This window comes from Salmo salar, chromosome ssa20 (assembly GCF_905237065.1).
Source record: "Salmo salar chromosome ssa20, Ssal_v3.1, whole genome shotgun sequence".
NCBI classification, from domain to species: Eukaryota; Metazoa; Chordata; class Actinopteri; order Salmoniformes; family Salmonidae; genus Salmo; species Salmo salar.
The window spans coordinates 88,590,828-88,608,353 of NC_059461.1; the positions used below are offsets into that span (position 1 = coordinate 88,590,828).

At 46.0% G+C, this 17,526-nt stretch overlaps 1 protein-coding gene across 3 annotated transcripts in view; it reads left to right on the forward strand.

The window, feature by feature from the left end:
* The first annotated feature begins 1,309 nt into the window (after window positions 1-1,309).
* Window positions 1,310-17,526, forward strand: part of LOC106581513 (SH2B adapter protein 2) — a 36,338-nt gene continuing 20,121 nt past the window's right edge. For 2 of the 3 annotated variants that reach the window (XM_045704081.1, XM_045704082.1), the window contains exon 1: window positions 1,314-1,677. The gene's annotated coding sequence lies outside the window, so the exon portion shown is untranslated. Of the gene's footprint in view, window positions 1,678-17,526 lie in introns of all 3 variants that reach the window. The other variant, XM_045704083.1, reaches the window with a different exon arrangement.

The following is a 17,526-nucleotide window of genomic DNA, read 5'->3' on the forward strand; positions in this document are numbered from 1 at the left end:
TGATGGTTCATCGGAGAGCATAGCGGGATTTCTTATAAGCTTCTGGGTTAGAGTCCCGCTCCTTGAAAGCGGCAGCTCTAGCCTTTAGCTCAGTGCGAATGTTGCCTGTAATTCATGGCTTCTGGTTGGGGTATGTACGTTCAGTCACTGTGGGGACGACATCCTCATTGCATTTATTGATAAAGCCAGTGACTGATGTGGTGTACTCCTCAATGCCATTGGAAGAATCCCTGGAACATATTCCAGTCTGTGCTAGCAAAACAGTCCTGTAGTTTAGCATCTGCTTCATCTGACCACTTTTTTATAGACCAAGTCACTGGTGCTTCCTGCTTACATTTTTTTCTTGTAAGCAGGAATCAGGAGGATAGAATTATGGTCAAAAACAAAACAGTCTCAATGACTCAAGTAAAAGTGAAAGTCACCCAGTAAAACACTACTTGACTAGAAGTCTAAAAGTATTTGGTTTTAAATATACATAAGTATCAAAAGTAAATGTAATTGCTAAAGTATACTTAAGTATCAAAAGTAAAAGTACAAATCATTTCAAATTCCTTATCTTAAGCAAACTAGACAGCAACATTTTCTTGTTTTTTAAATGTATGGAAAGCCAGGGGCACACTCCAACCCCTAGGCATAATTTATACATAAAGTATTTGTGTTTAGTGAGTCCTCCAGATCAGAGGCAGTAGGGATGACCAGGGATGTTCTCTGTTTAGTGAGTCCTCCAGGTCAGAGGCAGTAGGGATGACCAGGGATGTTCTCTGTTTAGTGAGTCCTCCAGATCAGAGGCAGTAGGGATGATCAGGGATGTTCTCTGTTTAGTGAGTTCTCCAGATCAGAGGCAGTAGGGATGTTATCTTGATAATTGTGTGAATTGCACCAGTTCTCTGTCCTGTTAAGCATTCAAAATGTAACGAGTACTTTTGGATGTCAGGGAAAATGTAAGGAGTAAAAAGTTCATCATTTTCTTTAGGTATGTAGTCAAGTAAAAGTTGTCAAAAATATAAATAGTGAAGTAAAGTACAGATACCCCCAAAAACAACTTAATTAGTATTTTTACTTAAATACTTTACGAACTAAAACTTCACAACATTACGTCATAATATATACACAGACTGTTCAGAACAGTTTCGGATAGGGAAACATACCTTTTAAGGTTAGAGGTTAGGGAAAATAGGATTTTGAATGAGAATCAATTGTTTGGTCCCCACAGGACAGTAAAACAAACGTGGGCGGGGGTTAAAGAGGGAGCCTGGTGGGATTACAGATAATAGACTTCCCTCTAGCACACAAAGAAACACACGAAACGGTTCTACCTAGGGCACGTGATCCGACCTAGAGAAAGCAGGAATCGTGCGCGGCCCCTTTAAGGTCAGACTGAGAGGGCTGTTAAATAGATCAGAGAGAGAGATCAACACACACACAGCCATCCCTGGGCTGAGACACGCACACACACAGCCATCCCTGGGCTGAGAGACGGTGGATCCTGAAGTCTAGTGTGCGTCGAGCGGATATGGAGAAAATGTAACGTTGCCGCGGTAGCCTCCTAATCTCCGATATGAAGACAAGTAATGCATAGTATTGGCCTTGATTGGACAACAAAATAACAACAACCAACAGTGTACGGATTGGCTCCCGGACATCAGCGTAGCGCCGTGCAGTGAGTCGGACACCGAGGTGAGCGCCGCTGCGTTCATGTTTTCTATTTTGTGGCTTCCGACCTGCTTGGATGTTGCTGGGAGCTATAGCGCGCATTCTAGCGCGCATTCTAGCCTACCATTTGCCTTTATGGTCGCCAACCTGTAGCCTAGGCTACGTTCCACATATCATTTTATTTATAGGCTATGAAAATGTTTGCGTCGTGCTTTAGTGAGGAGGGTAGCATTCTAGGCTAGGTAGTTTGGCTCAGCCCTCACTGTTCGCTCCAGGTGCTGAAGGATAGCCGTCTGTCTACTCGACAACGCGCCTGGTGCTGAAACGCATCCATTTAATAAACATTATTGCTGGTAGCCTAGGCGATAACAGACTCGATTGATGCCGTTCTTATTACACCTCAATGATTGATGGGCTTCCTCACAGAGGCCTCAAGAAAAAGCTACTCGGGATTGGGACTATGCGGTAAAGGACTTTTCCCCCTAATCCATTTAGCGGATCTAGGGGTAGGTCTCTCGAGGGGACAATAACAAAGACCACAATAACATGTCTCCAGCAGTCATTGCCAATCTCAGTCTGTGTCCTGGCTTTACCTATAAAGTCTACTCTGTTAACAGTCCTTCATTGACGCGGATTTGGGGATCCGTTCTTTCAGCCGCGGACTCGGTGCTCAGCCGTTCAATAGCCGGTTATTTCTCATTCATGAGCACCGCCACCGCGCGCACATGGTACCACAGCATATTGATTATTCCATTGATTAAAAGGCCTAGGCTAGTGATATTTTACACTTCTATCTAATTGGTAACGGCTCTTTTTATATAGGAATAATGTTGTTATTGTGGCCTGTTTCATTCGATAGACTCTGATCAAACAGGCTACAGTGAAGATCAGACGAACATCATGCCACTTAGTACCTGTCAGTGCTGTGCAACATGTAGGCTAACCTAGTCCATGTTTACATCTGATGGTTTTGTTACCGGTCTACAAAATAATATGACCCAGTAACCTATTAGTTCACACTATTCACTCTCTGATTACAGCATATCTTTGCACCGTTCACATCTTTTTATAGTTTCAAGACGAAAAGAGAATTCCCACATCTTGAATTTCGGGGTGTTTTGATCATCTGTGAAATGAATTTAGTGGGTGAGAGGAACAGGAAGAAGAAACGAGTCGCGGAATGAGCGTCTCACACACTATCCTTTATCACCTTTGGTCATAACGGAGGAACGCTGCTCACTCTATTTACATTCGCTCTGTTTGTCTCCGGTCTGCTCTCACGCTAATTACTGTGTTTAACATGCACAGTGGCGTGTGGGGTGTTTATAAGTGCGTCCTTGTTTCTTTTACAGCACTGGAGGCGCCTGTAGACCAACAGTAGGCAGAATCAGAACACAACAATAGATTCCTGTCGGAAGGATTTCTGTGATACAGCACACCTCAAAGGCATTGTTTCATGTTTGTGTGTACTCTTGAGTACATTATGCTTGTAAATAGTATGGCCATAGTGCAGTAAGTTATGCCTTCCCTGACTGCTGTCATCATGTCAGCCCAGTATAGGAGAGGCTGTATCTGTGAAGGCGCCAGTCTGTATAGGAGAGGCTGTATCTGTGAAGGCACCAGTCTGTATAGGAGAGGCTGTATCTGTGAAGGCACCAGTCTGTATAGGAGAGGCTGTATCTGTGAAGGCACCAGTCTGTATAGGAGAGGCTGTATCTGTGAAGGCACCAGTCTGTATAGGAGAGGCTGTATCTGTGAAGGGGGGAGCAAAACTGATTCTAGATCTGTTGCTAGGCTACGTCCCATTTCTACCTGGAGAAGAGAGCATTCCTCTCTGACAGTTGGTTGAGAGTCAGGAAGCAGCCGGCAGGGCTGACATGACCTCCATGAGGGAAGAAAGAGGTCAGGTCAAAGGTCATAGTGTGTGGTATGTGAGGGTTGTATAACGTTGACCTCTGACCCCTTTCTTACCTCATGAGGTCTAATCTATGGGCTGGCATCCTTTCTTCTGAATGTCTGCCGCTCCCTCTCTCTGGCATCCTTTCTTCTGAATGTCTGCCGCTCCCTCTCTCTGGCATCCTTTCTTCTGAATGTCTGCCGCTCCCTCTCTCTGGCATCCTTTCTTCTGAATGTCTGCCGCTCCCTCTCTCTGGCATCCTTTCTTCTGAATGTCTGCCGCTCCCTCTCTCTGGCATCCTTTCTTCTGAATGTCTGCCGCTCCCTCTCTCTGGCATCCTTTCTTCTGAATGTCTGCCGCTCCCTCTCTCTGGCATCCTTTCTTCTGAATGTCTGCCGCTCCCTCTCTCTGGCATCCTTTCTTCTGAATGTCTGCCGCTCCCTCTCTCTGGCATCCTTTCTTCTGAATGTCTGTCGCTCCCTCTCTCTGGCATCCTTTCTTCTGAATGTCTGCCGCTCCCTCTCTCTGGCATCCTTTCTTCTGAATGTCTGCCGCTCCCTCTCTCTGGCATCCTTTCTTCTGAATGTCTGCCGCTCCCTCTCTCTGGCATCCTTTCTTCTGAATCTCTGCCGCTCCCTCTCTCTGGCATCCTTTCTTCTGAATGTCTGCCGCTCCCTCTCTCTGGCATCCTTTCTTCTGAATGTCTGCCGCTCCCTCTCTCTGGCATCCTTTCTTCTGAATGTCTGCCGCTCCCTCTCTCTGGCATCCTTTCTTCTGAATGTCTGTCGCTCCCTCTCTCTGGCATCCTTTCTTCTGAATGTCTGCCGCTCCCTCTCTCTGGCATCCTTTCTTCTGAATGTCTGCCGCTCCCTCTCTCTGGCATCCTTTCTTCTGAATGTCTGCCGCTCCCTCTCTCTGGCATCCTTTCTTCTGAATGTCTGCCGCTCCCTCTCTCTGGCATCCTTTCTTCTGAATGTCTGCCGCTCCCTCTCTCTGGCATCCTTTCTTCTGAATGTCTGCCGCTCCCTCTCTCTGGCATCCTTTCTTCTGAATGTCTGCCGCTCCCTCTCTCTGGCATCCTTTCTTCTGAATGTCTGCCGCTCCCTCTCTCTGGCATCCTTTCTTCTGAATGTCTGCCGCTCCCTCTCTCTGGCATCCTTTCTTCTGAATCTCTGCCGCTCCCTCTCTCTGGCATCCTTTCTTCTGAATGTCTGCCGCTCCCTCTCTCTGGCATCCTTTCTTCTGAATGTCTGCCGCTCCCTCTCTCTGGCATCCTTTCTTCTGAATGTCTGCCGCTCCCTCTCTCTGGCATCCTTTCTTCTGAATGTCTGCCGCTCCCTCTCTCTGGCATCCTTTCTTCTGAATGTCTGCCGCTCCCTCTCTCTGGCATCCTTTCTTCTGCTATGCATTTATGCTGCCATTGGTTTCTCTGGCCTCTGGTGCCAGGCTTCCTTTGGTGAGTAAGTCAGTCCCCGTAGTGTCACACTAGACTACCCTCCACTGTCTAATCTGCTCTTCTAGATCTCAAAGGAACACATCTTGTTCATTTTAGACATAATTCCCAGAGGAAACACATGGCTTCTGGATAGATTTCTGTGTGGTTGTGGCCCTGTGTTTACACGACGTTCTACCCTTGTAGGTCTGTGTGTGTTCTGTGTCTGCCTATCATTTATCTTATGTCTGGTTGTGAATTTGGCCTGTGTAATTTCCTGCTCTTCCCAGCAGTGACTTCCTGTGTATGTGTTTACTGTAGTAAAGAGAACACATGACTTGTCCCTGCCAGGATAATCTTAGAAAGCATGACAGGGCCCAGAGTCCCTGGGGTGGGAGAATGCCCTCAGCAGCAGTCCATTTCAACCAATTGGAGGGAGAGAGTCCCCAACCCACAGCCCTGCTGAGCTGGCAGGGAAGTCCTCAGAGCAGTGCGTGACTGTGTGAGTGCAGCTGTAATAGTGTTGTTGTATTAATCAACGTGATGTACTGAACAGAACCTCTCCTTGGAGGACTGGATCAGATCGCCCTGCTCATGTCTCCTAGTCGATGTGTTTTAGCAGGCTGGAGCTGCCTCTCTGTCTCTGCTCGTAGTCATGTCTCTTTCCTGTCCATATCTCCTGGGACAGTTACTGCTAGGGTACTGAAACCATCTGATCCACACAGTTACTGCTAGGGTACTGAAACCATCTGATCCACACAGTTACTGCTAGGGTACTGAAACCATCTGATCCACACAGTTACTGCTAGGGTACTGAAACCATCTGATCCACACACAGTTACTGCTAGGGTACTGAAACCACCTGATCCACACAGTTACTGCTAGGGTACTGAAACCATCTGATCCACACAGTTACTGCTAGGGTACTGAAACCATCTGATCCACACAGTTACTGCTAGGGTACTGAAACCATCTGATCCACACAGTTACTGCTAGGGTACTGAAACCATCTGATCCACACAGTTACTGCTAGGGTACTGAAACCATCTGATCCACACAGTTACTGCTAGGGTACTGAAACCACCTGATCCACACAGTTACTGCTAGGGTACTGAAACCATCTGATCCACACAGTTACTGCTAGGGTACTGAAACCATCTGATCCACACACAGTTACTGCTAGGGTACTGAAACCATCTGATCCACACACAGTTACTGCTAGGGTACTGAAACCATCTGATCCACACACAGTTACTGCTAGGGTACTGAAACCATCTGATCCACACACAGTTACTGCTAGGGTACTGAAACCATCTGATCCACACACAGTTACTGCTAGGGTACTGAAACCATCTGATCCACACACAGTTACTGCTAGGGTACTGAAACCATCTGATCCACACACAGTTACTGCTAGGGTACTGAAACCATCTGATCCACACACAGTTACTGCTAGGGTACTGAAACCATCTGATCCACACACAGTTACTGCTAGGGTACTGAAACCATCTGATCCACACACAGTTACTGCTAGGGTACTGAAACCATCTGATCCACACACAGTTACTGCTAGGGTACTGAAACCATCTGATCCACACACAGTTACTGCTAGGGTACTGAAACCATCTGATCCACACACAGTTACTGCTAGGGTACTGAAACCATCTGATCCACACACAGTTACTGCTAGGGTACTGAAACCATCTGATCCACACACAGTTACTGCTAGGGTACTGAAACCACCTGATCCACACAGTTACTGCTAGGGTACTGAAACCATCTGATCCACACACAGTTACTGCCGTTCAAAAGTTTGGGGTCACTTAGAAATGTCCTTGTTTTTGAAAGAAAAGCAAAATAAATTGTCCATTTAAAATAACATAAAAATGATCAGAAATACATTGTAGACATTGTTAATGTTGTAAATGACTATTGTAGCTGGAAATGGCAACAAAAAAAATGACATGGAATATCTACAGAGGCCCATTATCAGCAACAATCACTTCTGTGTTCCAATGGACACGTTGTGTTAGCTAATCCAAGTTTATCATTTTAAAAGGCTAATGGATCATTAGAAAACCCTTTTACAATTATGTTAGCACACTTTTGTATATTATCTACTTCACTTGTTTTGGCAATGTTAACATATGTTTCCCATGCCAATAAAGGCCCTTGAATTGAGAGAGGGTGTGGATGTGGGGTGGGGTGGGGGAGAGAGTAGAGTCCCCTAAGCAGGCTGGTCCTGGGGCTCTGTTCACAAACAGACCCCACAGAGCCCCACGACAGCAACACAATTAGACCCAACTAAATCATGAGAAAACAAAAAGATAATTACTTGACACATTGGAAAGAATTAACAAAACAACTGAGCAAACTAGAATGCTATTTGTCCCTGAACAGAGGGTACACAGTGGCAGAATACCTGACCACTGGGACTGACCCAAAGTTAAGAAAATCCTTGAGTATATACAGACTCCTTGAGCATAGCCTTGCTATTGAGAGAGGCTGCCGTAGGCAGACCTGGCTCTCAAGAGAAGACAGGCTATGTGCACACTGCCCACAAAATGAGGTGGAAACTGAGCTGCACTTCCTAACCTCCTGCCAAATGTATGACCATATTAGAGACACATATTTCCCTCAGATTACACAGATCCACAAAGAATTCGAAAACAAATCCAATTTTGATAAACTCCCATATCTACTGGGTGAAATACCACAGTGTGCCATCACAGCAGCAAGATATGTGACCTGTTGTCACAAGAAAAGGTCAACCAGTGAAGAACAAACACCATTGTAAATACAACCCATATTTATGTTTATTTTCCCTTTCATACTTTAACTATTTGTACATCATAACACTGTATATAGACATAATATGACATTTGATATGTCTTTATTCTTTAGGAACTTTTGTATGTTTACTGTACCTTTTTTGTTTATCTATTTCACTTGCTTTGGCAACGTTAACATACGTTTCCCATGCAAAAAAAGCCCTATAATTGAATTGATATGGTGGTGGTACATTGCTGTGGTATGGGGACTCTCTGTCTGTGTGGGTACATTGGGTCTGTGGTATGGGGACTCCCTGTCTGTGGTGGTACATTGCTGTGGTATGGGGACTCTCTGTCTGTGGGTACACTGGGTCTGTGGTATGGGGACTCTCTGTCTGTGTGGGTACATTGGGTCTGTGGTATGGGGACTCTCTGTCTGTGTGGGTACATTGGGTCTGTGGTATGGGGACTCTCTGTCTGTGTGGGTACATTGGGTCTGTGGTATGGGGACTCTCTGTCTGTGTGGGTACATTGGGTCTGTGGTATGGGGACTCTCTGTCTGTGTGGGTACATTGGGTCTGTGGTATGGGGACTCTTTGTCTGTGTGGGTACATTGGGTCTGTGGTATGGGGACTCTCTGTCTGTGTGGGTACATTGGGTCTGTGGTATGGGGACTCTCTGTCTGTGTGGGTACATTGGGTCTGTGGTATGGGGACTCTCTGTCTGTGTGGGTACATTGGGTCTGTGGTATGGGGACTCTCTGTCTGTGTGGGTACATTGGGTCTGTGGTATGGGGACTCTCTGTCTGTGTGGGTACATTGGGTCTGTGGTATGGGGACTCTCTGTCTGTGTGGGTACATTGGGTCTGTGGTATGGGGACTCTCTGTCTGTGTGGGTACATTGGGTCTGTGGTATGGGGACTCTCTGTCTGTGTGGGTACATTGGGTCTGTGGTATGGGGACTCTCTGTCTGTGTGGGTACATTGGGTCTGTGGTATGGGGACTCTCTGTCTGTGTGGGTACATTGGGTCTGTGGTATGGGGACTCTCTGTCTGTGTGGGTACATTGGGTCTGTGGTATGGGGACTCTCTGTCTGTGTGGGTACATTGGGTCTGTGGTATGGGGACTCTCTGTCTGTGTGGGTACATTGGGTCTGTGGTATGGGGACTCTCTGTCTGTGTGGGTACATTGGGTCTGTGGTATGGGGACTCTCTGTCTGTGTGGGTACATTGGGTCTGTGGTATGGGGACTCTCTGTCTGTGTGGGTACATTGGGTCTGTGGTATGGGGACTCTCTGTCTGTGTGGGTACATTGGGTCTGTGGTATGGGGACTCTCTGTCTGTGTGGGTACATTGGGTCTGTGGTATGGGGACTCTCTGTCTGTGTGGGTACATTGGGTCTGTGGTATGGGGACTCTCTGTCTGTGTGGGTACATTGGGTCTGTGGTATGGGGACTCTCTGTCTGTGTGGGTACATTGGGTCTGTGGTATGGGGACTCTCTGTCTGTGTGGGTACATTGGGTCTGTGGTATGGGGACTCTTTGTCTGTGTGGGTACATTGGGTCTGTGGTATGGGGACTCTCTGTCTGTGTGGGTACATTGGGTCTGTGGTATGGGGACTCTCTGTCTGTGTGGGTACATTGGGTCTGTGGTATGGGGACTCTCTGTCTGTGTGGGTACATTGGGTCTGTGGTATGGGGACCCTCTGTCTGTGTGGGTACATTGGGTCTGTCTGAGAAAAGGCTGAGGTTTTTGAAGTGAATGAGCCCTTTAAGGTGGTGTAGGGTTCCTATAGTCTCTTCCAGTGTGTTTGGTCATCAGGGAAGGCTAGAGGGTCTGGTCTGTGGAAAACGATTGTCTTTTCTAGGTGGAGGGCTATGCTGGGGTAAGGGTCCCTAGCCCCAAGGTCCTGGAGTGGGCCTGCTTTCCCCTCTGTGTCCCCAGTGGTCTCTCCACCTACACACTTACTTACACACAGACAGATTGTTTTAACAGCTGATCCATGGAGCAAAAACATGTCCCCTCCCCTCTCTCTTCTCTGCTAACTCCGCCCTCCTCTCTCTTCTCTGCTAACTCCGCCCTCTCTCTTCTCTGCTAGCTCCGCCCTCCCCTCTCTCTTCTCTGCTAACTCCACCCTCCCCTCTCTCTTCTCTGCTAACTCCGCCCTCTCTCTTCTCTGCTAACTCCGCCCTCTCCTCTGCTAGCTCCGCCCTCCCCTCTCTCTTCTCTGCTAACTCCGCCCTCTCTCTTCTCTGCTAACTCCGCCCTCTCTCTTCTCTGCTAACTCCGCCCTCTCTCTTCTCTGCTAACTCCGCCTCCCCTCTCTCTTCTCTGCTAACTCCGCCCTCTCTCTTCTCTGCTAACTCCGCCCTCTCTCTTCTCTGCTAACTCCGCCCTCTCTCTTCTCTGCTAACTCCGCCCTCTCTCTTCTCTGCTAACTCCGCCCTCCCCTCTCTCTTCTCTGCTAGCTCCGCCCTCTCTCTTCTCTGCTAGCTCCGCCCTCTCTCTTCTCTGCTAGCTCCGCCCTCTCTCTTCTCTGCTAGCTCCGCCCTCTCTCTTCTCTGCTAGCTCCGCCCTCTCTCTTCTCTGCTAGCTCCGCCCCTCTCTCTTCTCTGCTAGCTCCGCCCTCTCTCTTCTCTGCTAGCTCCGCCCTCTCTCTTCTCTGCTAGCTCCGCCCTCTCTCTTCTCTGCTAGCTCCGCCCCTCCTCTCTCTTCTCTGCTAGCTCCGCCCTCCTCTCTCTCTTCTCTGCTAACTCCGCCCTCCCTCTCTCTCTTCTCTGCTAGCTCCGCCCTCCCCTCTCTCTTCTCTGCTAGCTCCGCCCTCTCTCTTCTCTGCTAGCTCCGCCCTCCCCTCTCTCTTCTCTGCTAACTCCGCCCTCCTCTCTCTCTTCTCTGCTAACTCCGCCCTCCCCTCTCTCTTCTCTGCTAGCTCCGCCCTCCCCTCTCTCTTCTCTGCTAGCTCCGCCCTCCCTCTCTCTTCTCTGCTAGCTCCGCCCTCCTCTCTCTCTTCTCTGCTAGCTCCGCCCTCCTCTCTCTTCTCTGCTAGCTCCGCCCTCCTCTCTCTTCTCTGCTAGCTCCGCCCTCCTCTCTCTTCTCTGCTAGCTCCGCCCTCCTCTCTCTTCTCTGCTAGCTCCGCCCTCCTCTCTCTTCTCTGCTAGCTCCGCCCTCCTCTCTCTTCTCTGCTAGCTCCGCCCTCCTCTCTCTTCTCTGCTAGCTCCGCCCTCCTCTCTCTTCTCTGCTAGCTCCGCCCTCCTCTCTCTTCTCTGCTAGCTCCGCCCTCCTCTCTCTTCTCTGCTAACTCCGCCCTCCTCTCTCTTCTCTGCTAACTCCGCCCTCCTCTCTCTTCTCTGCTAACTCCGCCCTCCTCTCTCTTCTCTGCTAACTCCGCCCTCTCTCTTCTCTGCTAACTCCGCCCTCTCTCTTCTCTGCTAACTCCGCCCTCTCTCTTCTCTGCTAACTCCGCCCTCTCTCTTCTCTGCTAACTCCGCCCTCTCTCTTCTCTGCTAACTCCGCCCTCTCTCTTCTCTGCTAGCTCCGCCCTCTCTCTTCTCTGCTAGCTCCGCCCTCCTCTCTCTTCTCTGCTAGCTCCGCCCTCCTCTCTCTTCTCTGCTAGCTCCGCCCTCCTCTCTCTTCTCTGCTAACTCCGCCCTCCTCTCTCTTCTCTGCTAACTCCGCCCTCCTCTCTCTTCTCTGCTAACTCCGCCCTCCTCTCTCTTCTCTGCTAACTCCGCCCTCCTCTCTCTTCTCTGCTAACTCCGCCCTCCTCTCTCTTCTCTGCTAACTCCGCCCTCCTCTCTTCTCTGCTAACTCCGCCCTCTCTCTTCTCTGTTAACTCCGCCCTCTCTCTTCTCTGTTAACTCCGCCCTCTCTCTTCTCTGCTAGCTCCGCCCTCCTCTCTCTTCTCTGCTAGCTCCGCCCTCCTCTCTCTTCTCTGCTAGCTCCGCCCTCTCTCTTCTCTGCTAACTCCGCCCTCTCTCTTCTCTGCTAACTCCGCCCTCCCCTCTCTCTTTCCATAGGCTCTCCACGCTTCTCTCTCCTCATCTCACAACCCCTCTCTCCTGACAGTCTTTTCTCTCTGGTGTGTGTGTGTGTGTGTGCGCGCGCAATCAAACAGCAACTGAATGCCTGTCTGCCTGCTTTATATAACAAGCCACGGCCACGTGACTCACTGTCTGTAGGAGCGATCCATTTTCCTTAACTGGCCACTGAGTGTACATTTTGTGGATTGTTGTATCTGGACACCCTCCATGTTCACTATATGTTTCTGTATCCACTAAGATCAGGCTCCAGATCAGTCTCAAACCCACTGTTCCACTTCCTCTACCAGCTTCTCTGGCTCGAGTTTCATGCGCTGTGTGTGTGTGTGTGTGTGTGTACACACACACAGTCTGTCCAGCATCCTCGAGAATGGCACCTATCCTCTTCTTAGCACCTCGTTGTTTGTGTTGCTGTTTTTCTGCTGCTAGCTGGACCACCAGCGCTTGATTGCCTCCCAGCCACCACACAGTCACAGGGGAAGCTAGCTATTTATTATCACTTGGTTGTTTCAGCTTAATGACACATCTCACATGGCAACAATGTGGCAGAATTTGTCAACAAGCTAACAAGGCACCTTACATTGTTTTGGTTATTATTTTTTTTTGAATGTAAAATTTGATAGAACCAGAGGCGCAGGCAAGGTTTGGCCTGGGTGGACGCAGGCCCTCCCACTGAGGAGCCGGGCCCACCCAATCAGATTGAGTAAAATAAAAATGTTAGGTTATAACTGGTGTTTTTAATATGCACTGTGTATCCTAATGCAAACCTGATCTTTGATTGGCTTCTGTGTCTGTGATTAACACTAGAAAATCCTGGCCTCGTTGGACCTCCCGTCGGGCCTTTTGAAAGTCAACATTCTAATAAATATGTTTAATATATACTATTGGAAGAATCATCATTTGGTTGTGTTTTATTAAGGTTTTAGGTAACATTTTAGAATACAAAAGGCTCTGGCTGGCATCACTGCTCTTTTTAATGAGCTCTACGTATCGGCCTTTGTTAGAGCTTTTGACGAAGGCCGTCAGTCCGATGCGTAGAGCTCATTAAAAAGGGCAGCGAGAGCAGCGACACCAGCGAGAGCAGCGTCACCAGCGAGAGCAGCGACACCAGCGAGAGCAGCGACACCAGCGAGAGCAGTGTGCGGGTTCCTTTTCTTTTTTTTTGTAACATTAGAATACGAAATAAAATGCATTTCAAAGAACACAATAGCATTTTTCATTCGTTTATGTAACTGTATACTATATGTACAAAGATAAACCACAAACAATACAATTCAAATATTAAAATCCATTCAATAAACACATCACAAAGATAATTCATTATTAAGTTAAGAGTGGGGCTTAAGGAATACATTTATGCATTTCAGAAGAACAGAATGGTATGTTTTTGAGTTGAAATATATTACTGTACTTTGAGTTTTGCGATTTTGCACGCGGGAGCACATGTAATTCTGCCCCCCCCCCCCCAAAAAGCTGCACTGTTCATCTAATCACATTTTATTGGTTGCATACACATATTTAGTAGATGTGGTGGGTGTAGCACAATGCTTGTGTTTCTAGCTCCAACAGTACAGTAATACCTAATGCTTGTGTTTCTAGCTCCAACAGTACAGTAATACCTAATGCTTGTGTTTCTAGCTCCAACAGTACAGTAATACCTAATGCTTGTGTTTCTAGCTCCAACAGTGCAGTAATACCTAATGCTTGTGTTTCTAGCTCCAACAGTACAGTAATACCTAATGCTTGTGTTTCTAGCTCCAACAGTACAGTAATACCTAATGCTTGTGTTTCTAGCTCCAACAGTACAGTAATATGTAATGCTTGTGTTTGTACCTCCAACAGTGCAGTGATATGTAACAATACACACATGTAAAAGAATGGAATTAAGAAATAAAGACATATTGGGACGCGCGTTGGCGTAGTCCTGTAAAAAAAAATAATATATATATATATATATTCTATCCACATACATCTCACACACACATATCTATCTATCTATATCTGAAAAATAGTATATGTACAGCAATAGTTAAATAGGACTAGAATTCTCCCATCTCTCTCTCGCTCCCCCCTGGGACCTGAGCCCTATGTCATGTCTCTACTATGGTTACATGAGATGACACTAGTTTCATTGATTACGTGATTGAATTAAACCATTAATAACATGGGGCACCACGGAAGCATTAGTTTATATAGAGCGGCTATCTCCCGAATCCACACTTAAAGATCTGAAAATCTTTTATATCAATAGCAGTCAATCATGAATTATTCCTTACTTTCTATCAGTCTCATTTGAACGTCGTAAAATTCTTGGTTATCTGCACGAACCCTAGCATAAATTATGAATCATCAATATACAAATTGGATTAGTAAATAAATAAAGTAATCATGGAAATACATAACAAACAGATACTAACAATGATGGGAAAAAGTCCCTAGTGGGCTAATCCGATATGACGGCTTGGTAGACAAAGGGAAGGGGGTGTGGACTGAGAGCGGGAAAGACAACATGGATTCATTGCACACAGTCTGTAATTATATTCATTGATATGCTAATCCTTTGCACATGAACGGCCACTAATTCGAGAATAATTGCTATGTATGTATGTACAGTTGAAGTTGGAAGTTTACATACAGCTTAGCCAAATGCATTTAAACTCAGTTTTTCACAATTCCTGACATTTAATCCTAGTAAAAATGCCCCGTCTTAGGTCAGTTAGGGTCACCACTTTATTTTTAGAATGTGAGATGTCAGAATAATAGTAGAGAGAATGATTTATTTCATCTTTGATTTCTTTCATCACATTCCCAGTGGGTCAGAAGTTTACATACACTCAATTAGTATGTGGTAACATTTTAATTTTTTATTTATTTCACCTTTATTTAACCAGGTAGGCAAGTTGAGAACAAGTTCTCATTTACAATTGCGACCTGGCCAAGATAAAGCAAAGCAGTTCGACAACATACAAAAACACAGACTTACACATGGAGTAAAACAACATACAATCAATGATGCAGTAGAAAAAAAACATTGCCTTTAAATTATTTAACTTGGGTCAAACGTTTTGGGTAGCCTTCCACAAGCTTTCCACAATAAGTTGGGTGAATTTTGGCCCATTCCTCCTGACAGAGCTGGTGTAACTGAGTCAGGTTTGTAGGCCTCCTTGCTCACATAGGCTTTTTCAGTTCTGCACACAAATTTCTATGGGATTGAGGTCAGGGCTTTGTGATGGCCACTTCAATTCCTTTACTTTGTTGTCCTTAAGCCATTTTGCACAACTTTGGAAGTATGCTTGGGGACATTGTCCATTTGGAAGACCCAAGCTTTAGCTTCCTGACTGATGTCTTGATGTTGCTTCAATATAGCCACATCATTTTTCTTCCTCATGACACCATCTATTTTGTGAAGTGCACCAGTCCCTCCTGCAGCAAAGCACCCCCACAACATGATGCTGCCACCCCCGTGCTTCACGGTTGGGATGGTGTTCTTCGGCTTGCAAGCTTCCCTCTTTTTCCTCCAAACATAACGATGGTCATTATGGCCAAACAGTTCTATTTTTGTTTCATCAGACTAGAGGACATTTCTCCAAAAAGTACGATCTTTGTCCCCATGTGCAGTTGCAAACCGTAGTCTGGCTTTTTAATGGCGGTTTTGGAGCAGTGGCTTCTTCCTTGCTGTGCGGCCTTTCAGGTTATCTCGATATAGGACTCGTTTTACTGTGAATATAGATACTTTTGTACCTGTTTCCTCCAGCATCTTCACAAGGTCCTTTGCTGCTGTTCTGGGATTGATTTGCACTTTTCGCACCAAAGTATGTTCATCTCTGGGAGACAGAACGCGTCTCCTTCCTGAGCGGTATGACGGCTGCGTGGTCCCATGGTATTTTATACTTGCGTACTATTGTTTGTACAGATGAACGTGGTACCTTCAGGCGTTTGGAAATTGCTCCCAAGGATGAACCAAACTTGTGGAGGTCTACAATATTTTTTCTGAGGTCTTGGCTGATTTCTTTTGATTTTCCAATGATGTCAAGCAAAGAGGCACTGAGTTTGAAGGTAGGCCTTGAAATACATCCACAGGTACACCTCCAATTGACTCAAATTATGTCAATTAGCCTATCAGAAGCTTCTAAAGCCATGACATCATTTTCTGGAATTTTCCAAGCTGTTTAAAGGCACCATCAACTTAGTGTATGTAAACTTCTGACCCACTGGAATTGTGATACAGTGAATTATAAGCTAAATAATCTGTCTGTAAACAATTGTTGGAAAAATTACTTGTCATGCACAAAGTAGATGTCCTAACCGACTTGCCAAAACTATAGTTTGTTAACAAGAAATGTGTGGAGTGGTTGAAAAACGAGGTTTAATGACTCCACCCTAGATGTATGTAAACTTCCGACTTCAACTGTACAGTCTTCCTTGTGGCTCAGTTGGTAGAGCATGGTGTTTGCAACGCCAGGGTTCGATTCCCACGGGGGGCCAGTAAAAAAAAAATGCATGAAATGAATTCATTCACTACTGTAAGTCGCTCTGGATAAGAGCGTCTGCTAAATGACTAAAATGTAATATTTACGCCCGTATGTCGTTGTCTTCTCTGTTGGAATCCTCAATCATCCTGTATTGTTCATCAGAGTCTCTCTGGTTGTTAGAATGGATACTTCAGCAGTGGTCTTTATTCTCGTCCTAGGTTTACATCATTTCTAGCTGCAGACTAGTAATTTGTATCTAAGATTTGCTCTTATTCTGTAGTGACTCGATAGTCTCAGAGTTGAACCATTTCTAGCCGTGTAGCCAATGCTCCATGTGGAATAGTCTTGTCTTTTGGTAGAGTTGTAGTTTCAACCACTTCATATACCAGTGTCACCCGGCATGTTTTGGTCTCAGAAATTCAACCATTTGCAACCTTAGCTTACACCGCGGTTTGCTTAGTCTTAACCATTGGCAACCACAGCTCATGCTGGGGTTGGCTTAGTCTGATGTGAATTTCATCAGGAGTGGGTTTTATGGATTTCAGTAGAAAAGGGCGGTCTATGACGCTGACTTAATGTCTATGCTCACGTGGGCGTGGCCACTGACTAGTTCATCTTTGTTCATGTATGTTTTCCCCCCAACACCACTTTCCATCAATTTGCATAGCAGCCCCTCATGCCAAATTGAGTCAAGCTTTTTTTAAATCTGTCGTAAGGTAATTTGGTAAAAAGCCAATTTGACATTTGCTTAGTACATTGTTTTCATTGAGGAAATGTACAAGTCTGCTGTTAATAATAATAATAATAATAATAATAATAATAATAATACAGAGTATTTTCCCAAGGTTACTGTTGACTCAAATCCCACGGTAGTTATTGGGGTCAAATTTGTCTCCACTTTTGTGGATTGGGGTGATCAGTCCTTGGTTCCAAATATTGGGGAAGATGCCAGAGCTAAGGATGATGTAAAAGAGTTTTAGTATAGCCAATTGGAGTTTGTGGACTGTATATTTGATCATTTAATTGAGAATACCATTAACACCACATGCCTTTTAGTGTTGGAGGGTTTTTATTTTGTCCTGTAGCTCATTCAAGGTAATTGGAGAGTCCAGTGGGTTCTGGTCGTCTTTAATAGTTGATTCTAAGATTTGTATTTGATCATGTATATGTTTTAGCTGTTTGTTCTTTGTTATAGAGCCAAAAAGATTGGAGAAGTGGTTTACCCAGACATCTCCATTTTGGATAAATAACTCTGTTTAGTGTTGT